We start from the raw sequence: 7,578 nt of genomic DNA on the forward strand, positions 1-7,578 counted from the left end.
TAAATCTGGTAATATTTCTAGGGACAAAAAGTGTTGGTCTAAATTAGAGGTTCTCCAACTTTTTGGTCTCAGAACCCCTTTGTACTCTTAAAAATGATTGAGAAACCTCCCCAAAGAGCTTTTGTTTGTGTGCATTATATCTATCAATATTTATTATATTAGAAATAAAATGTCTTAGTATTATTATGAAAATAATTTTGATCTTTAGACTCCCTAGAAGGGTCTTGGGGTCCCCCAGGGATCCCCAGACAACAATTTTAGAACTGCTGGCCTGAATGAATTCAGAGCAATTTTAAAAAGAAAAAGAAAAGTTATCATTATACAGGATAAACATAATATATTTGATAAAATTCCGTATAATTTCCCCACAGCATATGCACCAACACTGCTGTATATTACCACTTTCTTGATATTTCTTAATTTTTTTTGAATCAGGGATTTGTTATTATGGAAAGAGCACTGAATTGGCAGTCAGAAGTCCTAAATTATAACCCTAGTACTATCTCTGACTATTTGTGTCACCTTGGGCAAGTCACTGACACAATGAGGACCTCAATTTCTTCATCAGTAAAGCCTATTTTACTGTAAAATCAGTAAAACAAGGGAATTGTATCCAACAATCTAATGCTTAGGCAACAACAACAGTTATTATTATTATTATTATTATTATTATTATTATTATTATTATTATTATTATTATTATAGCATTTACATAGAACTTTACTGTTCATAAAATACACATATTACTTTATTTTGGGAAGTAGATGCTATGATTATCCCCATTTTACAGATATGAAAACTGAGGAAAACAGAAGTTAAGTGACTTGCCCAGAGTAATAAAATGAGTGAATGTCCAAGGCTAGATTTGAATTGAGGTCTTCCTGACTCCAGGTCCAGTGCTCTATCCACTGTGCCACCTAGCTGTAACTTTCACCAAGTCTGTGCACAGACCCAGGGCTGCCATAATAGACAGATTCCTGACTTGGGTACTTTGTCTATAACTTCCTCTTTAAGATAAGCAAGGAAAACCTCCATGATGCCAAATCACAAGACAGAGCATTCTAAGGGATATGACATGCAGAACCACATGTACTTTTTTCTACATAATTTTCCCAACTTAGCCAGCTCTCTCCTTCCTTACATTTAATGGGCCCCTTAGCACAGAAAAAGAGAAAAGAATTCCTCCCCTTGTCCTTGCCCCAGTTTTCCACCTAGAATTGTGCTAAACATTCTGCCAAGCTGGTGGCTCTCCTGGCTGCCAGATACATTGGTTTCCCACGCCACCCTCAGAGTGGCATAAGGAATTGTGATAGATACACAGCAGCAACAGCTGAAGATGTGGGAGAATTGCCTGTCATATATGCTGCTTGGTCTACCCACCCCTTTTTGAGGTTACATGGGGTAGACTTTGACTAAGGCCTTCACATCTGAGTTTGGTAAAGAAAAAAAGTCATCACTCTGGTCCCCCCAACTTAGTAAATTCACAAAATGTCCCTCCCCAGACTTTGCCAATCTATCCTCCTCTTCAACTGGGGAGAATCTAGATAGAGAAATGACATGTTTGCCCAATATGCCAACGTCCCTTTTGCTTTTAAGCAATCTGCAGGGACCACACTCCAGGAGATGAAAGGTGAAAGGACAGAAAGATTACCTGCCAGAATCATTTAATGTTTAGTGATTTTCTCATAAAAGCTCATAGAGAAGCGATATACCCACCCAAGTTATATGATGTTGTGCTAATAAAGCTATAATTACTAAAGTAAACCACCGAGCATCAGAAAAAGAACCAAAAACACAACATATTATATAAAGTGGTATTCAGATACAATATGTATCAAATACAAAGGCATTGTGCAGCCTGAATTAGAACCTTTATTTTTCAAATTGCATTGTAGGTGGGATTCAATAACTAGACAGCCAGACATATTGAATAGCAATTTCCTTTTAAAATGATGGTGTCTAATGGCGTACACTACCAGGGAAATGACTCCTCAAATGTGTGTGGGGGGAGTCACATTCCAATCTATACAACCCCAAAATGTGGACATCAAAATCAAAAATAGAGGTATTTCCAAAAGCAAGATGATTAATCCCTCGCTATTTTCATCTAGCTTTTTTAGCATCCTAGGGAGATAGTCTCAAGGTACCCCTTCCCCATTTGAGGTCTGGGCAGGAGGTATGACTATAGCATAGTGATCCCTGAAAAGTAGATGACCTGGCAGCAAAATAGCGTCTGAGTTTATCATGAATATTGATCATGCAATATTTATTTTAAATATAATTTATTCATCGGTACTTAACCAAAGGCAAAATTAAAGTCATCAGGACCAGAATAACTGTTTGGTTTCGAAAAAGTCAAGGGCCCTCATTGGGTAGCTTAATGACTTTTTGTTTGAGCTCTGTTTGCATAAATTATCCATTAAGTGCAGCCATTTCCCCGGATGGGCATAGCCCTTGCCGCAGAACGAGAGGCGCTTCAGTGTCCTCATTAAACAGAAATGTGATTGGAATGGAGCTATCCTTCTGTGCCTGGCACGGATCTGCCTTTATCTTCCTCCAGCCCTTTGTACCAATTCCATGTCAAGTTGGAACCAGGCTCACAAACCTGGATTTTCTCGACCGGAGGATGCAACGGGTTCAATGGAAGTTGAAAGAGGCAGCTATTGCTGATGCAGCCAAATGTGGTTAAATGGAGATTTTGTGTGGAGGAGGAGGGGAGTTTGAAACATCCCTCTCCAGCACACTGGCTTTAAAGGAAATCAGAGGAGCCTGTGGGAATGCAGGTGCAATGCAATCCATTCTCAGCATTGCTAGTGGTTTATGCACCACCAAAAAAAAAAAAAAAAGGAAAAGAAAGAAAGAAATAATAACCCTCTCACTATCTCCACACATTCTTATACCTCATGGTGCTACCCCCTATAAGCAGAGTATGGATAAGACCCAGGTTGTGTTATGTGTAATGCTAATTAACAAAGACAGAGAAAAAAATAATGGCAGCCTCTATTTCATCTGGCATAATCACTTACATTCATTTCTGGATGCATTCTTCTACCATGCCTCCTTAATTGTATAATTTAACACAGGAAGGCCTTTGAGGGGTGCTGGTTTTAAGGAAAGAAGCTAAGAAAAATAAAATTGTAGCATGCGAGAGAAGCTGTATAATTAGGAGTAAGTGGCCTCTCAGCAGAATGATAAGGTATCGTGTTCCTGAAACGTGTGGAACTGAACATATGCTATTTTGGAATAAAACTGGCAAAAGGGTCCAGGACTGAGAAGAAACATAGCTAGCTCCTTATTATAATCTTAAGTAAAACTTGCCCGTGTACTTGAAGAGAATTCAGCCTTGCGAGGTTCCATAGATATTCCATAACAGAACATTATCAAATGATCATGTGTTGATATCAACTGGCCTCAGCTGAACGTAGCCCTGAGGCTGACACTCTTATTAACAATTTCATCCTGTCACAGATGTTACATGCAAGAAGACATCATAACTTCACAGCATCTATCCAGCTGTGGCTCTGTCCTATGACATAACTAGATCAGACTTCTCTTTAATGCACTAAACTGATACCCCAAACTGCTAAGATGTGATAGGTTTAACTGTAATGTGTATCCTGAGGCCCAGTAATACCTCATAACACAACCTTAGGGATAAGTTCAAGTACGCAAGAAGGGACACTGTACAGGTGATAGAGAGCAGCTGTTCTCCATTTTCACTGAGAACAGGAAAAAAAGGAATGAAATTTAAATTACAACTAGAGGGAGTGACCTAGAAGAGGCTAGAACTGGGGGGAACCAAGCCACCAAGTAGAGGAAAAGGTGAATGAGTGGGATAAAGAGAGGAGCAGTGTTCTCCAGGTATCAGGCCCTAAACATCGACAAAGGAGTGTTAGAGCAGGAAGGAGACAACCTCTTGGCTGTGTGCATGCAAAGTTTGTTGAAAATTGATTAAAACCCAATTCTGTTGTTCCAGGAAAATGTCCCATGAAAACAAAACCTAATGAACAAACAAACAAAAGTTCTATGCTCAAAGATTCTCATAGCAGCATTATACACAATTTAAGGAAAAAAAGGAAATAAACTATCTGTCCAACAGTAGGGTAATGTTAAATGAATTGTGGTGCATTCATGTAATCGAATACAATGATGTCCTTAGGCCTGACAAGTATAAGAAATGCATAGAAATCTGAGCAGACTTTTACAAAGTAATACAGAGGAAAATAAAAAGGGTAGAAATAAAACAGGTTATACACTATGACCATATAAGAGGAAAAATGGATACATGGACAAACTAAGAACGTTGATGAGGTCCTAGAGGGAGTGATGAATTTAAAACTGTTACCATATCTTACAGATTAAAATTTATTTTAATTAAATATAAATGGTCACTAGGTAAGTTAAGAGAACTGTACTTCTCTCTAATATTTTTAATAAGACCTTCTCTTTAAAGGTAATTATCTAGAACATTTATAAAGAAAAAATACCTATCTTTATCTGAATTATGTAAACATTTCAAATAAACAGATAAAGCTGTTTACTTGCTTGTCTAACTTTTATGATGCAGAGAATTGTTACAGTTTTTCACTCTATCTTAGACAGAAAGCCAGACTTCATGAAAAAATATTTCCTTGTCATACAGGTCATGCAATACACAAAGGAAATAATAATGAACAAAAATCACCGGTATGAGATCTTGAATGACAAAAGAATGACTTCCTCAAAGTTTGGGAGTGGCAAAGGGAATGACCAACAGATTGATTCTCTGAATTTTGCAAAAAAAATCCTACAAAACCAGAAACTGGAAAACTGAAAATTCAATAGAATCAATCAATGGTCAAGTTGTTTAGACAAAAATGGAAACATCAAGCCAACCAGCTTTAACCATAATAATTAGCGGATCAGATACCTCTTGTAACAAAGGAAGGAAGGAAAGAAAGAAAAAAGGAAGGAAGGAAGGAAGGAAGGAAGGAAGGAAGGAAGGAAGGAAGAAGTAACTGTTAAAATCTACTATGTTCCAGACATGGTTATATTATTTGCTTTGATCGTCACAACAAACCCAGGGGGTAGGGGCTATAAATATCCCCATTTTATAGTGAATGAAACTAAGGCAGACAAACTTGCCCAGGAAGTATCTGAGGCTGGATTTGAACTCAGGTCTTCCTGACTCCAGGCACAGCACTCTATCCACTGGGCCACTTAGAAAGTAGATCCAAACCTGAGCATGTAGATGTATATATTAGTTTGTTTGTTTGTTTTTGCAAAAGAGCTTATTTTCAACCTGATAAATTTGTAGATTCCTAGATATATGATTCAAATATCTACTAATTAATGGTTTACAAGTATCATCAGTTTATCTTGATCTCATATTTAAATTATTAATAAAAATAGTCAACAAAAACAAGCATATCCTTTGTCCTCTTCAATACCTAACACACATTAAACTTAAGTTATAAAGAGATATTCTAAATAGTTTCAATAAGTTATTGAGAATTTTCTGCACATTTAAAACTCTTGAGAAAATGTTCTCCTTTAAGAAGCCAAGAAAATTACTTTGGCAATGTTAAGTTTGGTGAGGAGGAACCAGAACAAAGCCTTGGAATATATTCATAGCTAGGGACTGGGATATGGATTTTCATCCAGCAAAAGAGACTGAGAAAGAGTGATCGCACAGTTAGGAGGAGAACCAAGAGAGAACAGTATGAAAAGAAAAGAAGAGAAAAGAAAAAAGAAAAGAAAAGAAAAGAAGAGAAAGAGACAGAGACAGAGACAGACAAAGAAAGAGACAGAGAAAAGGGAGAGAAAAGAGAGACAAAGAGAGAGAAACAGAGACAGAGATTCAGAGACAAAGATAGAGAGACAGAGTAGTGAGCGAGAGAGACAGAGACAGAGACAGGGAGAGAGAGAAGAAAGAGAGAGAGGGAAAGAGGGGGAGAGAGAGAGAGAGAAAGAGAGAGAGAGAGGGAGGGAGAATGTCAAATACAGAGGCCCAGAAGGATGAGAACTGATGAAAACCATCAGATTTATCAAGTAAGAGATAAATTTTGGTAATATTGAACACATGAGTTTCAGTTGAAAGATAAGTCGCCAGATTAAAAAAAAGTTTGAGTGTGAGTGAAAAGAGAGGAAGTATAGGCAACAGTATAGCAAACTTTTTCTAGGAGTTTGGCTGAGAAAAGGAGGAGAGATAGAGGATATTAACTTGAAGAAATGGTAGAGTCTCGTGAAGATCTTTTTAAGGTTAGGGAAGATTTCCACTAGAAGTTGAAATCTTTTCAGTAAAGGAACTAAGATGGCAGTCAAGTCTATATCACACTGACACTTGGCTTACTTTTATAGCCTTTTCACCATTTTGAGATACATCTGCCACTAGCCCTTCTAACCCTATTCTTCATGTCCTTTCCCTAAAAAAAAAAAAAAAAAATTCAAATTTATCTAATGCCTAGAAAACTACCTACTCATAGCTCTAAGAGTATTTTTCTTTTCTGTACCCTATAGCTGGGCTACAGTGTCACACTTTGTTGAGTTGATTCCAAGTAATAGAATTTGGAACTGGAAGCTATCTTCGAGATTAAATAGTTCGACTCTTTCACTTTCCAGAATAAGGAAATTGAGATCCATCGTGGACCTTAGTCATTCAGTTCTGTGACAATTATTAAGCACCTATTATGTGCATCACAGTGCACAAAGGTCCTCAGGATGCAAAGATGAAAAATGTCAGAGCCCCTGACCTCAAATGAAGGAAAGCAAAAGGTATACATTAAGTATGGTGCCAAGTAGGGAAAAGGCAAGTTAACCAAAGAGATAGTGAGATAAACAAAGAGCAATCAAATAGGTAGAAAAGAACCAAAGAGTGGGGGAAGGGTGATCAAGGGAGGGGAGATTACTTAAAACAGGGGTTCTTAACCAGGAGACCATAGCCCTACAAGCAGTTTGTGGATAGATTTCAGGAGGTTTATGGGCTTGAATAAGAAAAAAAATAATCTCTATTTCACTATAATTGATTTCCTTTTTAATCATTTTTTTAAATTTTATGCATTTTAAAGCATTTTTTAAAACCCTGAGGAGCCCATAGGCTTCAGCAGACTGCCAAAGGGATCCAAGGCCTAAAGAATTAAATATACCTGATTAAAAGGAGTATCCAGGAGGAAGAATTAATTTTCTCCAAAATGGCATATTACTTAAATTTCATGATTAATAGTTTTTAATCAATTACCACTATATTTTATCAATTCTTTACATTCAAAACACATTAAAATGAGTTTATTTCAAACAAGTAGTACCTGTACTGCCTATTTCCACTTGTTCTATGTTATCCTATAATATGGTGTAATGAAAAGGGACTGACTTTGTCAGGCAGGAATCCTAGTTTCTAGTCCTAGCTTTGCTATTAATTAGCTGTATGACCTTGGGAATGTCATCCCACCTCTGGAGGCTTCCATTTTCACATCTTAAAGTGACTTGTCGGACTAAATCTCTCAAGTCCTTACTAACTTTGACATTATATGATTGTAAAAAAAAGAAAGAAAGGAAGAAAGAAAGAAAGAAAGAAAGAAAGAAAGAAAGAAAGAAAGAAAG

The sequence above is a fragment of the Vombatus ursinus genome, unplaced genomic scaffold, assembly GCF_900497805.2.
Source record: "Vombatus ursinus unplaced genomic scaffold, bare-nosed wombat genome assembly UNPS02014802.1, whole genome shotgun sequence".
Taxonomy (NCBI): domain Eukaryota; kingdom Metazoa; phylum Chordata; class Mammalia; order Diprotodontia; family Vombatidae; genus Vombatus; species Vombatus ursinus.